This window comes from Danio rerio, chromosome 18 (assembly GCF_052040795.2).
Source record: "Danio rerio strain M-AB ecotype USA chromosome 18, GRCz13ab, whole genome shotgun sequence".
In the NCBI taxonomy this organism is placed as follows: domain Eukaryota; kingdom Metazoa; phylum Chordata; class Actinopteri; order Cypriniformes; family Danionidae; genus Danio; species Danio rerio.
This window is the reverse complement of record NC_141038.1, coordinates 24,374,708-24,400,747: the sequence shown is the minus strand read 5'-3', so window position 1 is coordinate 24,400,747 and position 26,040 is coordinate 24,374,708. Positions and strand designations below refer to the sequence as shown.

General features: G+C 36.4%; 1 protein-coding gene and 1 long non-coding RNA gene across 3 annotated transcripts in view; both read right to left on the bottom strand.

The window, feature by feature from the left end:
- The window catches only part of gnao1a (guanine nucleotide binding protein (G protein), alpha activating activity polypeptide O, a), a 173,714-nt gene that overhangs the window by 84,646 nt on the left and 63,028 nt on the right, over positions 1 to 26,040 (bottom strand).
- LOC147839729 (uncharacterized) lies at positions 12,724 to 15,480 on the bottom strand. The gene is made up of 3 exons (XR_015514954.1): positions 14,274 to 15,480; positions 13,544 to 14,137; positions 12,724 to 12,858 (listed from the first exon to the last, which is right to left on the bottom strand). It is a non-coding gene; the product is annotated as an uncharacterized LOC147839729 (long non-coding RNA).

Genomic DNA, 26,040 nt, shown 5'->3' with positions numbered 1-26,040 from the left:
CGAGTTAACTTAATTCTATTATGTTAAGTCACACAAATAGATTGTGTGGAACTATGCATTTTTTATGGTGTATAAATATATATATATAAAATGCGCAGAGGGCACAAAGTGGTCCAAGACTGCCTCTGGTGCCCCCTCAGAAAAATAGGTGTATAACAACCCTAAATACTGTAGGGATCATTCAAATGCAGAAGAAATGACGCAAGACAGTGAAAAATAATGAAAGCTAAATAAATGAGCAGATAGACAGACAGACGGAGCTTGCAGATACCTGAGTGAGTGAGAAAGTGCTGCACTCTGGAAATAAAGGCTGCAGGCTCATCTTGGCTCACTTCTGCTCTCTGTGTGCTAAATGGCTGGAAAGCAGCAGCTCTGCACCAGCCGTCTCACTGACTGGGCACTTTCAATGCACATCTACCCCTCCTTTATCTTCCATCCTTTTTCTTTTCTCCCCCTCTCATCCATCCCTTCCCCCTCCAGCCATTACTGGTATTCAGTGCAGCTCTATTGAGGACCGTAGCCCCCTCTCTCTCTTTCGGTCTCAATGCATACAGCACCGCTGAGGGCCACACATACAAATACATTAACCCAAAGAAACCAACACACAAAAAAATACATACATGCAGGACAAGATCCTGAAGCATGAAACTTAAAATGATACATAAAGGAGCACATTGAAATATCATAAAAACTGTTTTATTAATGTGTGTTTAAGTTAGGGCTGCACGATTGATCCATAAAAGATTGCGATCTCGATTCGACCCTGCACACGATCTTAATTCTGCTTTCCCGTGATTCAGCCAATTATATTTTCACGGTCAAGAATGAAGCGTAAAGGCGGACACACAAGTCTCCACATTGTTTTATATACTTTTCTCAGCAACATGGACAACTCCAAATAGTGTTAAAGTGTCACATACTGCATTTATAAGGTATAACTCATCCAAAATATCATTTCGGTTTTAATGTAATGATGTATTGGCAGCCGCAAAATCATGCATGAGCTGACCGTGAACTGTTTGTTTACCTCAGAGAGAATGTGTACGCGTGCCCGCAATGTCTACTTTAGCGAACAAAACCTGCATATGCTGTAAATAACAGGTAATAAAGTGGTAAATGCCATTCAGTTTGTTGAGTGATCGCTTGGAAGACGCACGAGAAGTATGAATTGCATGTTTTTTTTTACCATATGTTTGAGAATAACAATGATAATAGCCTACTCTCATATTAATCTTATTTTACATCTACAGAATTGTGAGAAAATCGTGATCTTGATTTTAAGCAAAAAGCCAGAATTGTGCAGCCCTAGTTTAAGTGCTATAATTGGGTCCCTGGTGCATCTAGCAACCCCCTAGAAACATGAAAAAAGACAACGCAGTAAATTGGCTTCAGTAAGCCTTTCTTGAGGGTTTGAACATTTTTCAGGAAGGTTTGAACATTTTGACTGAGAGAGATTGTATGGTTTTGTTGTTTCAGTCAGAACAGCACACTAAGGGGCCGATCACACCAAATGTGCTTGCGTTGAGAGGCTCCTTTTTTGAATGATTAACTAATGGTCATGAGCATTTTGTGCGCTGCATTTTTGCCGTTGCATGCTGGGTGCTTGCAGCTTAAAAAAAGTCAACTCTGAGCGGAAAAATCGCATTACGTCACTCACGTCTTTTTCATTCTTCAATCAAATGAAAGAAGAGGCGGGGTTTTCACTGAGGTGACTGCAGTGTTTGTGTTGTCAAGATGAACACAGAGACTATTGAATACAGAGACTTTTGAAGATGGAGGAGAGACTTGTAGTTGCTGTTTTGAGTTGCCCGATCCTGTAAGAATCACAAATTTTGAATAAGATAAGATCTCGCACAATATGCAGCTGATTCAGTAGTTGCCTTGCGACATAAAAGTCATTGCGGTGCGCCTCGCGTTTTTGGAACATAAAAGCATGTTTGGTGTGATCGGCCTCTAAAGCCTGGTTTATACTTTTGTGTCGAGTTATCAGCATGACGTGTGTAGAGTTACTGAAGTTTGCCCTGCGCTTGCGTTTTTTTTTGGGAACTTCTTTGGTTTGGTGCGTCAATCTTATTAATGCTATTATTCAAAAAAGGTAATAATTCGCGCTCAATTGCTTCGTACTGTTTTTATTTTCTTACATTTTACAGGTGATTAAATGACGCATACGTTTCGGCACAAAACCTTCCTCAGTGTGTGACACAATCCTCTCACTCCAACCCTTTATTGCACAGTCAATCACAATGTGCAATTACTTAGACCGCCACTCTCATTTTATTATCCATTAATCACACAATAACTTATAATTGTCACAGCAATGACAATAAACAATCTTCACATTTTAGACATCACTCCACAGAAAAACAATGCATCAACTATTATCATTTGTCAAGTGTACATCAATGCAATAAAAATCCAACAGCTAACATTAAAAAAGTTTTTTACATTTGACAATTACTCGAAGATTAAAAACAAACAAAACACCCATAAAATGTAAGAAAATTAAAACAGTACGAAGCAATTGAGTGCAAATCATTCCCTTTTATGAGTTATCAGCATGACCCACGGCCTCTGCCTTGCGCGTTGTCGTGCATTTTTCCTCTGCAATAAATACTAGCTGGCAGTGAGGTTTTTGTGCTCTTCTGTGTCAAGTTTCTTTGCTGGTGTTTTATTTTTTCTGAAAGCTACATTATTGTAGAAGTAGCTCAAACTCGCTCATTCAGAGTTAGGATCCGGCAGACGTGTAAAAACTTTAAACATAAGGTAAACACAAAACAAAACTTTCCATCTGGAGCTCCTTCACAGGACTTCACACTTGTAAACACTCACTCCAACGGGTTTGCATGGCTCTCGGCCCCGCCCACACTCATCTGCGATACCAAGCCGACCAATCGCAGAACTTTTGCTACGCGTTGTTGTGACATGTACAGTGGTTATATCTTTTGAGAGATGTGCGTCAGCGACATCGAAGGCCACGCCGAGGGCTATGCATCCACATGCAGGCTGCAACGAAACATATGTATGTGCTTAACGCAGAAGTATAAATCAGCCTTAAGGCTATAAATGCCGCAGCTTGTTCAAATTTAAATTGAAATGCATAACATGATGCTGTTTTTGTTCACACCAAATCAGGGGCAAATTTGACAAGCTGTTATTAAGGATCTGTGGGGGGATTTCGAGTTAACACTTCACATATTTTGGGGATACCAAAGATTATCATATTTATTTATTTTAATCAGAGTTGTTTTATAACCCCTACTCATAAATCTAAGAATCTAAATATGTTTAAGCACCAAGTCATTTTCCTCATATGTGCGGTTGAGATGTTCACTGTAGGTGAATTCAACCTTTATGCTTTTGCAGATGTTAATATACAGGCAAAAATACAGACTTACACACACACACACACACACACACACACAGATAGAAAGAAAACAACTGATCCATGAATGCTTATGAATTCTTCACACTTCTAGTGGACAATGATGAGGGTCCATTGGAACACACACACACACATTAATGCTGAACACATGCAGAGAGGCTGATTACTGTGTGCATGAAAGCACATATACAAAAGTACTCAAAAAAAAAGGCAAGGCGCACACACACACACACACACACACGCAGTGTGTCCAGAACAGATCTGTGGGTTCAGAAGCACATGCTAACAGAGCAAGGCACTCCTGCAATAATGACGTGTGTGCGGTGAGCCGTGGTTTGCTACACACATTTCCTCCTGTGCTCAAATGAGGTGGATTCAGCATTCATTTTACAGTCAGTGCTTGCAGATAATATTTGACTAATCTAAAATGTAATTATCAGTTTTAACGATGCATAGGATTGATGGTTAGCAGGGTTCACCTCTGCTGGAGATTGTGAAACTACATTGTTGGTTGATATACTGTCAAGCCTGAAATGATTCAAATCCCTGGCAACTTCTGACTTAAAGTTACATTTATTCAACAACTTTTTGTTTTTTACCAAAAAATGACTCAAATGTTTGTGCTAAAAGTTAATAAGATGATGTACCTGATATCTCTGCTTTTATTTTCTTTTGCATGAAATCTAATTCAGAATTTGCCAGGGGTATGAATAATTTCAGGTCTGTATTTACTGTTGATATAAGGTATAATATGTAAATTACAGATATTTGTCTTATCTTATTATGTTCCAAATTGTCATGAATAATTAGGAACCAAACTGGCTTTGTAAAAAAAGCAGGATATGTGAGAATTTATGAAAGTATTTTTTTTTATAATAAACTTTATAAATATCACTTTAAGGTCTTTGAAAGAAAGAAAAACCCTTAAACTTCAACATCTTATTCTAAAAAGCATCTCTCTACATCAGTCTATTCAAAGTGACCCTGTATTTAGAAAAAAAAAATAAAACATTTTGCTAATCATAAATATTTCAATATATTATGGAGGCTTTTTCCCCAATGGCTGATTTGTTTAGGAGTCTGACTTATATAAACCCAGTATGCTGCCTTTCACGTCACAGCCCAGAATAGTCACACAATAGAGCGTGCATTCTTTCAGGGAACGTAAACCAATCCGCACTGTCATAACATCAATTTTAACAAGACATCGCGTATTGTATTTTATTTTATTACATTACATTACATTATAATATGTTATTTAGTTATGTGCTAAAGTTTGTATTTATACCTAAATATTTTTCTTAAATATATGCATGTATGTGTGTATTTATATCTTTTTATAATAATTATACACAGAACACACAACAAACTTTTATTTTGGACGTGATTAATCATATTATATTATATTATATTATATTATATTATATTATATTATATTATATTATATTATATTATATTATATTATATTATATTATATTATATTATATTAACAAAACCGTCCATATACTCCAGGTACTACTAATCCATTTTCTCCAGGTTTACTCTGTGGCAGCTTCCATGAACTGAGATTTCGTTCACCCCCCACTGGGTTCCATAGTAAATAATTCAGCATAAGTGAATAAGTCAGCAGAGTGGCTTTAGCGAAGCTCACACAGATGGAGTTGTAGATATAAGTAGAAAACGGACACGTTTAGACTATGCTGCGTGTTTACTGTGATGTAAACAGCTTTCGGCCTGGAGACTGTCACAAAACAATGGAAGTGAAAACAGTGAAATGGAGAAGAAAGCAGTGAGATGGAGCGAGAGTGCATCCGATCAGTCCATTAGGAGCCCAGACACATTGGGGCCTTCCTTGTGTATCACATCACAGTATATCCCACCTCTCTCTTTCCCATCTAATCAATAGATGAGCACTTAGAGCAGGGCACAAAGGGAAGCTGGGGCTTCATTATGGCTCTGGCAGCACACACCTTCAGGATTTGCATATACTGCTCTCAAGTAGAATAGTCGCAACCAAAGTGTAGAGCATTTTCAAAGAGTGTTACCATTAGAGGTGTGGATCAGAAGTGGAATTTATGGTCATTGTTTGGATGCATCACTTATGGGAGGAGCTTGAGATTAACAAGCCAATCATAAAACAGGACAACTTATTATGATGAGTGTCGTGATGCATTACTGGAGGGAGGAACTTAAGTTTATTCGGCCAATCACAAAATGCTAATTTGTGTGATCATAATTGGGATGCATTATTGGTAGGAGAAGTTTGAAATCATCCAGCCAATTTGGAACAAGTCACATGGCATGACTTTCAGCCAATCAAAACAGAGATATTTACTGTGATTTTTCGGGAGAACAGGATAATTTGATATGCATCACTGGTAGGAGGAGGTTGAGCTTATTCAGCCAATCACAAAACAGAAAAATTTATAGTGATTGTAGTAGGGATGCACCATTGGTGGGAGGAGCTTGAAATTATCCAGCCAATCACAAAACCAGTGAATTCATGTGATTATAATTGGGATGCATCATTGGTAGGAGCACAAAATTACAAAATCACAAAAGAAAACAGGCAAATTTATGGTGATTGTTTTGGAACAAGTTACAGGTGGCATGACTTTCAGCCAATCACAACACAGAAATTCACTGTTGTAGTTTGATATTGATATGAAATTTGATTTGCATCAATGGTGGGAGGAGCTTAAGATTATCCAGCCAATCACAAAACAGGAGAATTTTATGATTGTGATTGTTGGGATGCATCACTGGTGGGAGGAGCTTGAGCTTATCCAGCCAATCAAAAAAAAAAAAAAAAAAAAAAAAAAAAAAAACGGGCAAATTTTGTGCTTGTAATTTTAATGCATCATTGGTAGGAGAAGCTTGAGATTATCCAGCCAATCACAAAACAGACAAATTTAGGGGGATTGTTTAAGGAACATGTCACTGCTGGGATGACTTTCAGCCAATCGCAACAAAGAGAATTTTACTGTGACTTTTTGAGATTAAATCATTAAGAAGATCTTGAGCTGATCCAGTCAATTGAAATGAGATGCATCACTGGTGGGAGGAGTTTGAGGTGATCCAGCCAATCAAAAGACAGAACACGACACAAATAGCGGCATCTCAACAAAGCTCACTCATCAATTCTAATGTTTTCCCTCCTCACCTCAGTTCTGTATTCAATTTTTATAATTAGTACCGGAGGGAACTTTGAGCTCCAGCTGCTGTACCCATTTGCCCTCATTGCTTACTTAGATAATATGAATATGTTAATTCATTCAAGTCCATTAAAAGCCCATCGATTTACATGGAAGTGTGGTTTTAATGAGGGGTAACTAAGTGTCTTTATTCACAGTATAATCTAGACCAGTGGGGTCAGAAGAGGTTATGATAACAGTGGGCAGCAGGTTAAAAAAGGGAATAATAAAATAAAACCAACCCAAAAAAAAAAAAAAAAGTGCACGTAGTTGGATTGGCTAAAAAAAAATAATTATAAAAATGTTCCAGATGCTGAAAGTCATGTTGTGCATCTGATCAAAGATTTAAAAGATTTCTTTAGTCTTGAAGAAAAAAACAAGTGTTGATAATTTAACTAATTAATTACTGAAGTAATAAATTATATACACACAGATACATAACCATAAACACAATATTTGGGAAATCGAAATAAGGTGGTCTCTCGTTCTAAAAATAACTTGCAATAGGCAAAATTCACAAAGTAGTCAGCTTTATTTTTTACAATTATTATAGATGTTTTAAGGCTGTAAAACCCCTCACTACACACTTTATACACTTTTCTCACACAGGCATTAACGTTTTCACAATTTTCTCTTTTTTAAAAGCTTATGTTTTTAAAAAAACTTTTTAAAGATTTATGTATATTTAGCAAGCTGAACGCATTCTATAGTACAGGTGACACGGCACAGAGGATACTGAATGAAAATGTTCTACAGCCAGTCAAGATGCAGAATACAATGCGCTGTAGAAAAAAAGCACATCAAATTGCATGAAAAAAATCTGCGAAACTGCGAGGCTGCAAAAAGTGAAGGAGTTATATCAAGGGATCACTGTATATACACAGTATATACACAAAGTCCCTTTGGGCAAGTTCTTTCACTCTGCGGCCAGCTTTGAAACAACTCCCGGGTAGTATGCTCGGGCATTCTGTCTGAATGGGAAAACATCAAATTCTACAAAGCTGTTTGCCAAGCTTACGATTACAATACAGATTTGGAATCACCAATTAAATTAAACAACCGTCTTATAAGTTTTGCTTCAAAACATTTGAATCAAATAAAATCTGCGTTTTTTCGGGTTGCCCGAGCTAATGCGCATGCACACTAAAAAAGAAAACGATCACGACAACAATCTCGTTTATGGCTGTTCTACATATTATTATCCTCTGTATAAGGATTGTCTGATCGGGCTGCTCCTCTAAAGTCATCCACAACCTGTTCTTGATGGCGAATCTCCTTCAGAAATGACGGAGACTATTTGTTTACAAGTTTGTGGGCGTTTGAGTAGTTGCTGTCATTTGATGTGCATTTAACAGGACAGACTGTATCTTGCGATGTTTTGGGTTGTTTTGTTGTGGGTTCATTTAAAAGTACAGATTTCAGGCTTTGTATGGGTATATTTCTAATGTCTGTGAAGCAAGTATTTGCTGAGATTCCAGTGTGTTACTTAAGTTGCATAAAGTGTTATAAAAGCACATGTCTGATCTGAGTCTGTATCGATTAATGTTAGGCTCCTCCAATAGTAGACAGGGCTTCATTTGCCATATTGACCGTTACACTTTTCCCCATTCAAAACTATACAAGTGACATATCTTAAGTATTCTATAGTCTTTGATATACATCACCTGAAAGCTAAATAAATAAACTTTTCATTTGGTTTGTTAGGATTAGAATTTTTTTTTTCTATTTGAATATGTGAAGGATTAAAAAAAAATACAAAAAAAAAGAAATGAAAATTAAAAATGAACTTTAAAATTAGCTCTTAGCAGTGGATGTTGGGTGATACTTTTGATACATATATAATAGAGAATTTCGTCCTGGAATATGATTTTTTACTTAAAATTTGAATGATTTTTGACATAAAACTACTGCCACATACCTGTGCATTATATATGTTTTTATAGTGTGCCTATATACTGTATATACAGTGCTCAGCATAATATTTTTATCCCTTTCTCAGTGAATATAGGCAATGCATTTTGGTTCATTTAAACAAAATAGATTTATTTAACAAATACATTAATTAAAATAATATTTTAGTCACCAAACATATTAAAAGAAATTAAAAGATATAAAAAATATTAATTAAATATAAATTAAATATTACAACCTACAACATTAAATGTGTATTTAATATTTCTCTATAACATAAAGATTTGGGTGAACTAGTTTTTGGGCCGTTATATCATAAGTTATTTTGTGAGATAAGCTCCAGATTTGGCTTCAGTACTGACTAATCTAATGTATATGCACAAATAAAATATTGTGTAGCTTCTTATTAAAAATCTGAATTTAAAAGACAGATGTGTGAGGGGTGTACTTATATATACTACATTAAATATAAGTAATACTACAGTAATTAATAATCGCATGATAAATACTAAAATGAATTATTAAAATGTATAGGTGATTAAAAAAAACAAAAAGCAACATGATATACTAACAATAAAAACACCTGGTACTTTGTTAAGGTTGGACTGATAAACAAGCAGAGCAGTTCCCACCTCTCACACCCCCTCCCCTTCTCCAGCTCCCTCCCTCAACAGGGGGACCTATTTTAAATGTAAATAATTCATCCACAGACAGATGCAGCTTTTTATTTGGAGTGAATTATTCAAAATGTGGTCTCTGCACTTTAGAGTTTCTCCAGTACAACATTGTAGAAAGCATGAGAAGAACTGATGGTTTCTTTTTGCTCATAAAAGCAAATGAGAGCGAAGCCACACCTTAAAGCTTAAGCATTGTTTATCTCCAATAGAGCATCATGGCTTGATTTGAGGTGGAAAAGTAAAGCGTAGAGTCTTAAAATGAAATATATTTAGTGTCTGATTTTGAAAATGAACACACAGCATCCTAGACCTATTCACACTGAGCTTATGCAAATAAAGAAAAGCTTCAGGCTTTATGCTGGGAGCCTCACAAATGCAGATGCATGCAATACCTACGACACGCACATACACACAAACACTCATAAACATGCATATATTTATGTCCACATCAATTCAAATATACATGCACAAATATGCGCCCTTGTGGCAGCAGCCCATGATGCAACACTGCACAATTCCAAGACGGCTTTCAAATTTTATACCCCCTCATAACAAATGGATTCCGTTAAATGAAGGCCTAAAATTCCAACCATAAGACGCTTGGTCATATTTACAAAGCCACAGTTTTCTGAGGTTTGGGGAGTTCGCATTTAAACACACACACACTCATAAGGGACCTGTTCTCCGCCTGCTAGCTAGCTCTTTTTACCAGCACGTATTGTGTCTGAGACAATGAACTGCAAAGGAAAAAATGTTCAGAAAGTTGCACCAGCTTTTTCACTGATGGAGGAACGGTGAACTATCCACTTACCTCAAGGTCAGGAGTTTTTCGGAATGAACAAATACTGACTTGGCACTTACATTTTTTCAGTAAGAAAAGAAGGAACAATTCAGAAATTTTCCTTTGTCGGTTTATTCCACAGTTTCTCCTTCATTCATGTTTTGTAAAGCTAAGATAAAGTAAAAGGCAAAAGGCTACACTAGATTCTGACATAATATTAAAGCAGTTTCACAATCTTAAAAATGAAAAATCAGCCATAATTAAAAAAAAATAATTATAAATCAGTGATTTTAACAGTGAACAGAAAAATTACTTACTCTACAGTTAACCATACACTAACATTAAAAAGAATTACATAATACATTTCAATTGTTGTTGTTGTAGTAAATATATAAAAAGTTGCTACAGTACAGTTCTAGCAGCCTTAGCTGACATTTTTATTCACAAACCTTAAAGCCGTTCACAATTATGTATGGTTGTGCTGGAGCAAAACGTTTAAAAATAAATTCTGCCTTTTCAAAAATGCATAGAAATTGTAACACCACAGTAAGCACATCATTAATTTACAATTTTGGCATTAAATGATAATTTCTCTTTTTTTTATCAAGGAAGGCAAAATGGTTCTTGGCATTAGCGCTATGTCATATGAGTGCATACAACAAACAGCCGTATAAGTCAAACAAATAATGAGACAACAAAGTGACATTAATTGTATGTGTGAACTTTGTATACAGAAACAGTTTGGGGATCTTTTTGTGTGTAAACACTAAAATAGCGCCACACAGAAAAAACGCTTGTGTCCACTAAGAAGAATAGTGATGCTGCTTGCTGTCATGTCCACTTCAGACATTAAAAGGCAAATACTCACATGAACAAATGGAAGGACAGTGTAAGAAAGGCTTTGAGGGATGCTTGGAAAGCATCTTTAAAACGAAACAGAGAACAAAAACCAGAGAAAATCCACCAAAAGTGGTGATCGGAAGAACCGTATATGTGATATGATCTCTCGCTCTCTGAATGTGCTGAGAAGCGTTAAACAGCACAGAAGCAGTTAACCCATCTAAATAAACCACATAAGACATATAAGAAAGCTGAATTATTGCACATTTCCCACCAGTCCTGTGTAAACTACGGCAAACAGAGTTTATTTGTTTGTATAGTTATTTATATTGTTAGACGGCAGATCGCGAGAACAGTTTGAAGTAGTATATGCATAGGTGCACTGCACCAGTGTAATGTAAAAAATGTAATGTAATGTGTTTTTATATAGCGCATTTATTGTGTTTGGCCATACACCCAAAGCGCTTTACAGTCATGAGGGGCTTCTCTCCACACCACCACCAGTGTGCAGCATCCACTTGGATGATGCAACAGCAGCCACAGGACAACGGCGCCAGTGCGCTCACCACACACACACCAGCTATTAGAGGAGTGGAGAGACAGTGATGGAGCCAATTCGGTGGAAAGGGATGATTGGGAGGCCATGATCGTAAGGGCCGATAGAAGGACATTGGCCAGGACACCGGGGTTACACCCCTGCTCTTTCTCGAGAATTGCCATGGGATTTTTAATGACCACAGAGAGTCAGGACCTCAATTTAACGTCTCATCCGAAAGACGCCACCCACTGACAGTGTAGTGTCCCCTTCACTTTTACTGGGGCATAAGGACTCACACAGACCGCAGGTTGAGCGCCCCCTGCTGGCCTCACTAACACCAATTCCAACAGCAACCTAGTGTTCCCTAGTGGTCTCCCATCCAGGTACTGACCAGGCTAAGCCCTGCTTAGCTTCAGTGAGTAACCGGTCTTGGGCTGCAGGGTGATATGGCTGTGGCAGTGTTTCTATATAAGCAACAATATTTAGCTATGATGTATGTCTACAATATTTGTATTTACTGTTTTATTTATTTATTGTTTATTGTTAATATTTGATTGTTATTGCATGTACTGTGAGAAAATCTATGTATTGTACATTGGTCATACTGTATTTTCTGTTCCTTAATAATAATAATAATAATAATAATAATAATAGAGTTGGAAAAAATGTTTATTATTAAACTGAAATTTCTGTTATTGTGTTAAAACTACGATAAAAGAATCCGATTTTAGTGGTTTTAAGTGATATGATGAATTGGTGTTATACTGTTATTCCACACTAACTGGACATACTGTATACCGTTCTTTCACATTTGAGAAATATAAATCACAATCACTTTTGAATTTTAATACTGACACTGAAAATGTCTCCATATAACTATGAAGCTTTTGCTGTCTATCTTTAGGTAAAATAAAAATACACAATATAATGTTTACAATCCAAATGAAAAAAAAAATCATTACTCAAAGTTTGAAAATATAGACTTAAATGGTTCTTCGGCTTAAGGCCTCATATAAACACTCTCTCAAAAAAAGGGGGGTGGATGGCTGGGTTGCAATCAAATGCTAGTAAATCTGATAAAAGTACAAGTGAAACTTAAAATTCCACCACAATCACAAAATAACCCTGATTTATGACCAAACATGTTTGTGAAAATTCATTAGAAATATGATTTAGGGAAACACTAACTGACTTGGTGTTTTTGAACAACTGATTGGCCAGGTACCATTTGTAAAAAACAAGGCCCTGACCAATTTCAGCAAAATAACAGCAGTTATCTGGTGTGTTGCTTTTTGAACATGTTCTACCAGGTTAGACCGGCAGCAAACCAGCTTCCATGTTCGAAAATACAGGCACTAGAAGACATTCAACTTCTGTTCCATACTGTTTTTTTTTTTTGTTAGCACTGTCACCTCACAGCAAGAAGGTCACTGGTTCGAGTCTTGGCTGGGCTAGTTGGCAATTCCGGGTGCTGCGATTTCCCCCGCAATCCAAAGACATGCCATATAAGTAAATTAAATAAACTAAGGCCATGTCTACACTAATCCGGATAAATTTGAAAACGGAGTTTTCCTCTAAAAACGCTTCACATCCACACTGTCGTTTCTATTCGTTTTCGAAAACATTGTCATCCACACTGAAACGACTACCAATGCTTTCAACCTGTACTGCGCATGCGTGAAACGTAAGACGCTTCGTCACGCGTCATTTCCGGCTGACGTTTATTTTCTTTCCGGCTCTTTGAAACGTTGCGGCAAAATGTCAAGAAAAAGCACAGAGTTTTTTAAATGGACTGACAATGAAGTAGAGTTGCTGCTTCGAGTAACACATGAATACAAAGTTGCAAAAGAGAGTGAAAATGTAGACTGGGAGACGTGCCAAAACAAATACGCCGATATACTGGACCGCTTTAAAGAACAGTATCCTGCTGATGACGCTGCTTACCCTCACAGTAAGGACGACATCACTAAAATCATAATCACAACGAAAATAAAGTAAACGAATTAGTAACATGACTGAGTGTCACATGACAAAAAACGCGTCATCGTTTTCGAAAGACTCCGTTTTCACAGTCTACACTACGACACAAAAAAGGCGTTTTCAAATTTATCCACTTTGGAGAGCGTTTTTAAAAAGATACGTTTTTGTTTCCTAAAAACGCGTCTCAGTGTGGATGGAAGGGCAAAACGGAGACAAAAATATGCGTTTTCAAATGAAAACTTAGTGTATGAGTGTGTGTGTGTGTGTGTGTGTGTGTGTGTGTGTGTGTGTGTGTGTGTGTGTGTGTGTGTGTGTGTGTGTGTGTGCGTGTGTGTGAGAGTGTATAGGTGTTTCCCAGTAATGGGTTGCAGCTGGAAGAGCATCTGCTGCGTAAACATATGCTGGAATAGTTGGCAGTTCATTCCACTGTGGCAACCCCTTTTAAATAAGTGTCTAAGTCAAAGGACAATGAATGAAAACCACTGTATGCTAGTCCCTCTCGAACAGGAGCAAATCATATTTTACAAATACATATTCACTATTTATCTCTTCTCGAAATAGCACAATGTTTGCATTGTGTGATGTAAAGCCTAGCTGTGTGTCATATATGCTGTAAGTACAGTACAATAGCAGTGGGTGTAATGTTTGAAAGGCGTTTTAAAGGGCAGAGAGGAGAGAGCAATGGAGCTCTTCTGTAGCAGCGCCACCTCAGGCTTACAGGCCTCTCATCTCTTAACCTTCAATTAGTGGCCACAGGCAGCGCAAGGCATTGATTAAGCGATAAATGCCAGTGCGACACACACCGGCATACAAACACACACATACACACACACACTGTACTTGCTCTTCCTCAGTGTCTGCATTATTAAAAAGCTGCCTAGCTAATTACAGCATGGAGGACACACACACAGCAGGAGGAAAACCTACACACACCTACACACACCTGTGCTACAAATACACACACACACACATCTAAATTAGCAGACATAAGAGATAAACAATTAGAGAGTTTGGATTTTGACATGGGTTATGAAACCATATTTCTAGTGATGGAGTTTTTAAACGTTATCATTATCAGCTTGATAAGAAAATTCATGATTAGCTGATTATTTCTACAGGTTGTTCCACTTCAGCTGATTATGAGGATTTTGATTGGTGATTTCCATATGGTGGGATGTGTCACATGCACAATTCTGTCTTATGGTGCTGTGAACAGGGGCGGGATTAAACAAGCAAGTGATTGGTCAATATTTTACATTTCTGTAAAGAAAGGTCATGTTTTCATCATCGATTGGTCTCATGCAATCACGTGATGCAATTTCACAGGTCAGAGTTCATTAAGCTTGAACTCTGCAATGCAGCGAACAGCGAAACTTGTCACACAAGCTTGCTTTTCTGGTCTATGAGGCAAAAAGTGCAGTGTGACCACGGCTTAAAAGAGGTTTTGCTATAGGGAAACCAAGATGTCGGCAATGAGGGATTTATCCACCATGAAAAAAAAATACTTCAAAACTTCAGTTGGTAAATTTAACATTTGATTTTGTTATAAGGCTCAGAAAAATTCATATCAACATTTGCATTTATCGAACTATATATCGATTATCAGCTTCCAGGTATAAACCGTTTATTAGGATCAGCCAAAATTTCCATATTGCTAATAAATCGGTATAAAATATTTCATAACACACACACACACACACACACACACACACACACACACACACACACACACACAAAGCTAAAATAAATGCCTACTGTTTAGTATTGATTCAGTTCAAGTGGAAATATCACTAAATGCAGAAGTCAAGACAGTAGGAATGTCTAGTTGACATTAAACAGGTAAATGGCTTTAAAAAACTAAACAAAAACATCTTCAATAATTTAAAAACATTGTCACTAACCTAAAGTCAATCTTTCTTGGCTTTTCAATAAAATGAAAAAATTATGTCTGCAAAATTGTTGCAATTAATAATATTATAATTAAATTACATTTTATTAAATGAAATGTAGTAATGTTCAACTTAATTTGTTTGTTTAAATTCAGCCCAAATAAATTGTACTAAATTTTTAAACTAAATTTTTTTTAGTAAATCCAAGGAATCATCTTTGAATCATAATTTAGTGTACCTCTGTAGGTAAATTGAATAAAATACTTACTTTGGAAACCTGACTGCTGCTTTCTCTTTGAATACTGCACTGTTAGCTTAGCATCATGGTAACTTTAACCTAAAATGAGTAAACCCTTGAAATGAGTCATTTCTTCTGCTATTTTTGTAGTGCGTGGAGTTACTACCTGTGTAAAGTATTCCAAATCAATCGTGTATGGGGGTCCAATATGATTACTGTAGGGTGCCTTGGAAGGCAGCAGTCTATAGGCATCTTGAACAACACTTGCATGTTTCATGAGTCATTTGACTCATTGATGCAGTGCAAATAGTAACAGATTTAATGAAATACACCGTGCCTCTTTCCATGCTAGCTGTGCAACACTTCACACAAACCTCTGTAAATCTAAGCCGCCTGCAAACTACAGCAAAAGATTTAGGAGTAGCTCTATGTAGTATCTCACTTTTACCAGAGCAATAAAAAACTAGCAGAACCAGAGAGCGAGCGAGAGAGAGAAGACTGGACAAAGCACTGACTCAGATTTCTTCATTTCTTTCAACAGCAAAAGGCCAAGGACCATTAAACTTTGCTGAATCAACCACACACAGCAAAATGCCTTAAAGGTAAAGCGAGAAATTTCTAGCCCACTATAATGTCACTAGAAGAAATTGCAAAAACAATGATCTGTTTTCATATGGAATTAAAATAGCAATTGCCTGTTCTCCATGTCTGTGATAAAAACTAATAGAGTAAAACATCTTCTTTGGTGACAAAAGTGATAGAGCATGATTTAGCTTTTTTGGAAATATTATCAGACATTTGGAAATATTATCAAGCTCGAAACTTTCAAATAGTAGAGCTATTACAGATTTTTTTTGTATTACGAGTTGGTATGTAACATGATGTTTTGGTTAATTTGAGTTAGTAATGGCAAGTGTTTTTCTTCAAATCACCATAAAGTCACCTTATATATATATATATATATATATATAAGGTGAATTATATATATATATTATGGTGATTCGAAGAAAAACACTTGCCATTACTCACTCAAATTAACCAAAACATCATGCTACATACCAACTCATGATACAAAAAAATTCTGTAATAGCTCTACTATTTGAAAGTTTCAAAATTTCCAAATGTCTGATGATACTTCCAAAAAAGCAAAATTTCAAGAAAAATAAAGCTTAATGCTTGACCTAAACTGGCTAGAGGCCAAGAACTCAAAATAGAGGTCAAGCATTACAAGAGAACACTGAACACGTCATATCAATACATACACACATGCAGAGACAGCCCTGGTCTAAAAGCCAAAGACATCGAAAAAAACATCCTTGCAGAATTGATGTCAAATGCTGAACAACATAGAACTACATTATAATTTGAACAATGAAAAATTGATGGATAATAACTGTCTATTTAAGTAAAGGGGAAATAGATTGAGGAACACTGAGCAACTGAAAGAGAGAAAGAGACTAGACATCAGGCAAGTCGTTGCTGATCATTTCTGATTCTGTTTTGAAAGGCTAATGTTCGCTGGTCACTAAATGTTTTATGCAGCGACAGGGATCAAAGTCGTCTTCTCTTAAGTAAAATGAACCTCAAAGCATCCAGAGCTACCTGGACAGTGATTTTCTCAGGAGCTGAATTATTTTAAAACTATATTTTACCTCCTTTTTTAACGTTTATTACTTAAAATTAAAATTTGTTGTTCATTTTAAATCCACAAGGACAGAAACGATCTACAACAGAATACTTAATTCACAAACAACTACTATCAGTCAGAATGAAAGACTGAAATGGCCTGGCATTAGGAACCATTATCCTTTTACTACATAAATAGATACACAATGAATAAATGCACAAGCTTGACTTGGGGAGTTGTAAACTTATAAAAAGCATTCAACCTCAATTGATAAAGCAATTGTACAAATGTAAAATATTGTACATGTAAAATGTATTGTTCTTATCATTTAGTGTTTTAATGGAATTGTCTATTAAAATATCCAAAACAAGTTGAGCAGTGTTCATTTATGTTACTGATTTATGTACTTACATTATCCTAAATGTTTTGAAGAATGTTTCAATCCACAGAAATAAGCAAGTTTTAGCTATTGACACATACTGCCCTGTCACCATGCTAACAATGTCTCTCACCCTTGATTTCAAAATTAAAAACGGAAAAAACAAAAGACACTGTAGTACGTTGTGTTTTAGTGTTTTATTTGACTGCAACATTATAACAAAAGCCTAAAATGTATTTAGTATAATAAAACAGCACTACTTTTTACCTACATGATCATAATCGGAAGAACCGGAAGTGGTTGACTGTGGCATAATGGTTGATCTGCTGCTTTTGTGCTGCTTCATGCTTTTATTGCCTGCTGTTTCTATGGGCCACTACACACATTCTCTACATATAAACATCTTCAATATGTGAATTATCCAATCCAGTCTATGAATACTCAAGAACAAGTTTGCTGTGCATTAAATTCTTGCATTTATGCGTGTGGTATGCATCTATTCAATTCAATTCATGTTTATGTATATAGCACTTACAATGTGGATTGTGTCAAAGCAGCTTAACATAGACCATCTAATAAAATAATAAATAATAAAAAATTTCTAGCTTATGGTTTTCCTAACTGCACTGTAGGGTTCAAATGCAGGGTTCCACGCAATTCATTCATGCTGTCCCAACACAAATTGATTAAGTTAACTTAAAACTTTAAACAAATTTATGTGGATAGAGCATAAAAAATTTAAGTTGTCCCAATGAAATCTCAAGAATTGTGTTGTTTCAGCTCATTTTAATTAAGCAGTTTGAACAAGTAAAAAAAACATTTTCTTTTTGTTTTAGTGTGGATTAACGTGGCGCAATGCAATCATTCAATAACAATTACAGTGGGGGAAATAAGTATTGAACACGTCTTGGGAATAATATTTGTAAAGGAGCTGCTGACATAAAATTTAACCAGATTTTGGTAAAATCCCAAACAATACAAACATTAAAAAAATAATAATAATAAAATAAACAATTTTTATATGTAATAATAATTAAACGACACAAGGAGAAAATACTGAACTACTGAACATATTTAATACTTTATACAAAAGGTGATTTCGGTGATGGCAACTTAAAGACGCCTCTCATATAAAAAAAGAAGTTACATGCATTGCTCAGGTGTAATTTTTCACTAACGTTACCAGAGTGTAAAATCTTGATGGTTCTGTGCGTCTCATCTATCATATTTGATCTTTATTCTGCATTTTCTATTGGATTCAAGTCATGTGATTTGCTGGGCCATTCCACGAATTGATTTACTTTCTCTGCAAGCATTTGAGAGTTTCATTGGCTGTGTTTTGCTAAATGTCCACCCTGGTTTCATCTTCATTATCTTGCTGATGAACATGTACATGTTGGACTGAAGCAGCTAATATTAATTTACACTGATGAAGAGCAGAGGGTTGCTGAATAACTACAAAAAGATCTCAACTGCTGTTTGGACTTTCACTGCCTTTCTTCACCTTCCATTCTTCATGTGTTCAAAACTTTTTCTCTTTGTTTTTTTAATTTTATTACATATAACATAATTTGTAAACTAATTAGTTTTGTTTTTTGTTATCAACATCTGGTGAGAATTTCAAGTCAACAGCACATTTAGAAATATGCTTTCTGAGAAAAATGGTGATGCTTTCAATCCGTATTTCCCTCACTGTGGATTATATTTAGTGATGTTTTCCACTGTATAAGGTACAACAAGCAGCCAACAGTGAGCTTGAGCCCTTTCTACTCCTGAGCGGTTCACATGATTGCACTACTTCCGACAACAAGACAAATGGATTTTGAAATGTTTCATTTAGTGTGAGGTGAAAGACTATATGGCTGTGAAAAAAGTGTCCAACAGGAAATGACACTAGTTTTACAAAAAAATGAAAAAGTATCAGTAGCTATTTTTGTACATTATGAGACTCACAGACTAGATGTGTACTGTATGCAAGCCACTTTGTTAAAATGTGTCCATTTGCTCCAACACATTGAAAATGTAACTATATACTGTCCCAATCTGTTGTGTTCCCTAAAGCCCAAGCCTCCCCCCCAGTGCACACTTCCCATCACAAAGCCAAGCACGACTCGGTCAAGTCCTATTCCTGCCCAAATCATCAATTATAAATGCAAACATTCTGTATTATTCAGAGCTACCAGCAAAACTATCGTTCCCAGTCAGTTCTGGTGGGACATGCACTGAGAGGAAAAAAAGGGGGGAAAGAGGGGGTTGGGGAAGCACACGTCACAAAGCAAAAACTGGGACATGCTAGAGAGTTTGAGCAAAAAAGCTCCTGCATGAAAAGATGCCCCAAATGCTGGCAGTCCCATCACAGCTCAGCTTCATCCACCTCGAGACACGCAATCCAGAGGAGGACAGCGTTGCTATTGAACTCGTCTTATCAGCTCATCATCACTGGGCTGAGCAGCTCTTTTATCTGCAGTCTCAACTACCTGTCCATCCATCTTACTTCTTTAGTACTACAGGGCTTGTGTATTTCTGCATTTGCATCTTTCATCTGTCACCAACTTTAAATCCCAGCATTTCTCGCTTGAGCACACACAAAGACTTGCACACTTGAAATAAAAACAAAAAAAAACAGTTTTAGAGTTATCTTTAGGGTTTTTTGATAAAGGCTGAGGGGTGAAGGCTCATTCATGACGCACTTGTTTTATATTTAGCCTATACAAGCCAGCGACAGACTACTGCATTATATATGTTCATGCAGAACACACATTAAGAGTCCTCCATCTTGATTTAACACCAATTTCATTCGCTCCGTCTAACTCTCTTATGGCTGGAAGATGCTGTATGAGGAACTTAGCAAGAAGACAAATGCATTACAATCCTCAAGCTCCAGAACAATACATACAGATATGTGCTAATAAACACAAAGTCAAACACATGGCCTTTCAAAGTGTAACACTGGATACATGTCTATAGATTCATCCAGTGTTGATTTCATCAAAAAAAGGTTTGACAAACAGAAACCTAAAAGGACGGAGGGCCCTATCAAACACATGGCGCAATAAGGTGCAAGATGTGTTGCGATTTGTTTTTCAGACCAGCGCAACTATAATTTTCCTGTTTTGCACCACATTATTTTAAAAGCAAATCAGTTTGTGCCACTTTGTGTACTCATGAGTGTGCCTGTCTAGAAAGGAGGTGTGTTAAGGTCCAGTGTTGGCACGTTGCTATCTTGAGGAACTGACCGAGCTATTTACCAACTAAAAGCTGGTCTAAAGTCCAGCGCACAGCAAGTTAGTTATGTGCCTATGTGGTCCAAATGCTGTCATATTTCTTAATACACACAGGAAGTACAGCAATACACAAAACTCTTTACATATAAAAAAAGAATTACTTTTTTACATAAATGTAAAAAACACCACTACCTATGCATATGCCTATGTATTTGTTTCCTTTAATAAAAAAAAGTTTAGATTTGTTCTGTCGGGTTTGCTGTGTTCACACCACACGGAAGAAGCATCAAGCGCGAGTGATTTAGTAACGCAATAATCAAAACAATTATTGATTATAAATCAAAATACTTTGGCAATTCTAATTAAAAAAATACTACTTTTGTTTTTATTGCACTATTTTCATTCTAGAGTTAGAATACCACGTGATTTTATCACTTTTTTGCACATAATGCCTAGCACAGCCTCTATGGTTACATTCAGTTAAATTGTTCATACACTTTAAAAGGTTTTTTTTTTTTTTTTCTGGGGATGTAAATAATGTAAAAAAACATACACTGCCAATATACGTACATCACCATGGCACACAGCCCTAGTTCAAGTTTCATCTTCAAGGTTTAATTTTTATACTGAAGAGCACACCACAAAACCTGGATTTCGCATAAACAATATGCTCATAACGTTCTGATGAAAACATCTGCAGCACTGTGAGCTGGCTAGGCATGAGACAATAACCGGTTTCAAAGTTTACCGCGGTTTGGAAAAGTCAAGGTTTTAAAATCACCAGAATTTTTTGTTATTTTCTTCCTACGGTACATGTACATTTTTTTTTTTTGAGTCAATTTTAATTTTTTTTTTAGGGCAACAGTATCTCCAGCAAAAAGGACTCTTCACACCAAAGCTACTGTTCCAAAATATTTTAAATGTTTTTTAAAATAAAATATAGTGTGTTCAATGGGGAAAAAGATGCTATTTTTACTCAGACATTTACAAAGCACATATCTTAGAGTAGGGTGACACGGTGGCGCAGCAGGTAGTGTGGTCGCCTCACAGCAAGAAGGTCGCAGGTTTGAGCCTTGGCTGGGTCAGTTGGCATTTCTGTGTACTCCCCCACAAGTACAAAGACATGTGGTATTCAGGTGAATTAGGTAAGCTAAAATTGTCCGTAGTGTAAAAGTGTGAATGAGAGTGTCTGGGTGTTTCCTAGTGATAAGTTGTGGCTGGAAGGGCATCCTCCGCGTAAAAAATACGCTGGATAAGTTGGCGGTTCCTTCCGCTGTGGCATCCCCAGATTAATAAAGGAACTTAGCCGAAAAGAAAATGAATGAATATTTTAGAGCAGTAATTACAATACAGTAATACCGCGAAACCATGTTTTTTTTTTATCCAAGGTTGTCACACTATCACAATCACAATAAGAGATGACCCAACATGCTAACACAAAAAGTTACACATAATAATCCATCCTTAATTTAGAACTTCAAAAATATACATGAACTAGTCAGCCTCTAAAAACTGACCATCCCTATCCCTCTTTTTCGCCTTTCACCCCCATTCCTCACATCCCTTCAACCCCTTGTTAGTTTGTCTGAAGCCCTGCCAAGGCCTTGGTATCCATGTATGTGTGTGTGTGTGAAGCAGGCAGCTTCATTGAAACAGCACTGTGGCCCCTTGTCTTGTCAGCTCCGGTTAAGAGCCGGGCTGGTGGAGGCTCAGCTGTTTTCTGGGGGGATTAGTCCAGTTCAGCACACAGCGCTGTTTCCCAATGACTTGCCAGGCCTGGCGCAAGGACAAGATGGCAGTGGGGGCGGGAAGGTGGGTGTGCGCTGCTCTTCCAGGCACGCAAAACAGCTCGACTCCACTGAGACACACGGGTCGAGGTGCTTTCATGGCATGGACATTACTGTAAGATGTTAACAGAATGGAGTGAGTGACACGATGTCCTCAGGAGGCCCAGGGGAGAGGATGCTTCTGAAAACATCTGGCAATCCACAAGAAGCTGTTCAATACTAGCATCACAAAAACTAAATTTCATTAGGTAAAATCCAGGTTACTAAGCAGAGACTGACTGAAGATAAAAGGGGATTTGGAACTAGGGATGGGCGATATAGACTTAAAAATATATCACAATATTTTGTATTATTTATTGTGATAATGATATTCATGACGATACAATTCATAAGCATCAGCCGAGACAAAAAAAAGTGCTGTAACTTTAAAGAAAAGTATTCATTTTCATATGTTTTGTTATATTTTATTAATTATTATTATACATGTTAACCCTAATCCTGGATGGATTACAGATGGACGACGTTTCTGTGTGGAGTTTGCATGTTATCTCTGCGTTCGAGTGGGTTTCCTCCAGGTGCTCCAGTTTTCCCCACAGTCCAAAGACATGTGGTACAGGTGAATTGGGTAGGCTAAATTGTCTGTAGTGTATGAGTGTGAATGAGTGTGTGTGTGTGTTTCCCAGAGATGGGTTGTGGCTGAAAATGAATGAATGAAAAGTTGTTTTGGTCCTTCTAAAATGCCATAACCATTTCACCATTAGTGTTATTATATTTTTAATTACCTCCAGAACTGTCAAGAGCCTCTGTGCTCCGTATCTCATGCCTTCAAACACCACTACACATTCATTGTATTATGGCATTTGTTTTGAGGCACATTAAATAAAGACAAAATGTACGCAGATTCTGCCGCAAATTCCATTTTTATTGTTGATATTTGGCACCAGTTAATCAGGAAGTGAATATTTTGTTCTATTTGACTTGTTAGATGGAAACGCTACTTTATTTGAATGTCTTTTATGCAATATTCCAGTTTTGCACGTAAATTTCATTTGCATTTCTGGATGGAAAAAGCTATCTTCCTTAGTTTCAAAAACACAGATTTCTTTACATTTTCTTTACATCTTTGGATATCTTTTCTGCTAGATACTGTTGTTCCAAAAAACTTTTAAAAAACATAATAAAAAATTATACATACGCCATAGGAACAGTATAACAGAAAATTTTGAAGGTTTTAATACCTTGACTTTTCTAAACCGGGGTATACCGTGAAAACTGTTATCGCTACACGCCTAGTCACTGTTGCTGCATCCAAAATCTAATACTTCCATACTATGTAGTATGTTAAAAACATTATGTGAGCCTAGTCTGTCCAAATTCATAGAATTCAAAAAACAGAATGTGGATACGCGGATGAGAGTACCCAGATTGCCTGCTACTTCTGGCAAGATTTACATTTTACATTTACATTTAGTCATTTAGTAGACGCTTTTATCCAAAGCGACTTACAAATGAGGACAAGGAAGCAATTTACACAACTATAAGAGCAACAATGAATTAGTGCTATAGGCAAGTTTCAGTTCTGAAATTCTGAAGTCTGATTGACACTAAGCTACCTCATGATGCCACGCAGGAGAATTCATGAATGGGAGTGAGGCAACGTGACTGATGTGGGTGTGAATACGACAAATGATGAATGTAGTATGTCCAAGTATCATTAGTTTAATACAACTCTCATTCATACTGTATAGAACATACTTTTCTAACATGTAGCCGTGTAGTAAATTCAAACTCAAATGCAGTACCTACTAAGTACCATGTCTTATGAATTTTTCCTTTTTGATAAATCAGTTGTACATCCCAACACATACTGTAAGAAAAATCATTTAGACTTGATGAATGCTAACAAGTTAACATGGGCATTCTCACATTACCACAGCTATATTGGCCATTTCCTTCTCTTCACTCCCTGTTTAAGAACCCATTATCTTAATACAGTAAGAGTCAAGACGACACTGTCATCAGACAGAGAGCCTTTATCTTTCTGTTTCATTGACCGCAATAACATTACTTAAATATTCCCAATTTACAACAGGAAACTAATCAATGCACAGTCTAACTGAACGATCTGCTAGATGACCGTTTCAGATGACTGATGTGCGTTTTTGTCCATGTCTAGAACATGGTGTATGATCTACACTGTATGAATAGCTTTTTACAATTGTCATATCATCTCTTTGAAGTTTATACTTGGCTGTTTTCCCTCTGTGAGATTTAGGACAGCTTGAACAGTGATGCAGTGCAGAAATCTTTCTCCTAAAGGGGGAGAAAGCTCCTAACTCACCAAGGATGTTTTTCACTTCCTGCTGAACACACCATCACAAGCCATCTGATATATGGCGAGCAAATGGTGAAGAGTTTGCATTCACCCTTAATAGGGAAAGCATCTCTTAACTATCGTATTTCTTCTGAAAGACACTCATATACACACTATATTACTTTCATAAACAGCCAGAGTGAGATTCAGCAGAACATCACTACGGCCAGGCACCATCTGTAAAACAGTAAGCGGAGTTGCCCACTAATGTCTTGTTTATTCCTGATACATTCGCTGGGAACCAATGTACCCCATGGCAGTCCAGAGTTCATTTATCGGGGATTCTCTGATGCACTGTACACTGACAATGACAACATCGACCACAGAAGCAATTTAGCAGCTGAACCGGTATGAAATGGAAGTAAAAAATACATAAAACACATTAAAATTAAGATACAAATTATACCAAATAAATTTAATTTCAAAAAGAGGATGTTTAAATAAAAATATAGTCGAGTGTTTATAGTTCTGACTCATTCTTTTTCTTCCGGCGTATGCAATACCCTTATTTAATTACAATCAACACATTTTACAAAACAAACAGTGATATTTAAAAGTAGAGTAATAAGCTATTTAAAAGTACAATTTTAAAATCAAAAATTTTATAGCAATATTTGAGGTACAGTCTGTCATGCTTTTGATTTTTATTTTAGGTTTGTTCATGCATGACTTATTTGAGTTAAACATTTTGTATAGGGGGTTTAGTATTTCATTTTTTATAAAATTGAATTAAAAATCTAGCTATTTTGTTTATTGATCGGCTGGAGCGCCTATTGCCGTTAAAAAAAATACAGAAATCAACAACTGCAGATTTGGGGCATGCCTTGCGTGACCGTCCACAATGAAAGATTATTTTGTTCACTCCGTACCCAGTAATCAAGTATAAAACATTTATATTAAGATATTTAGACTATTTTTTAAATTTTTTAAGTTGTTTGGGCTCATTCGGAGTGTTTTCTTTGTTAATGAACTGCTACACATCTTTCCATTAAACATTTAATACTAAATTGATGTTTTAACATTCTGTTTCCAAGATTGCTATGTAATTTTCTAAATGATCTAACTAGACAATTAAAATACACTGGAAAAAAGTGTAGGCTGGTAACTATTGTATTTTCACTGATTAAAATTGGTTTTGTCTGGTCAGAGGAGAACTGCACAATGTAAAGCTGCAAATGACGCAGTAACATTGTATAAAGCATGACGTGATATAGCATGT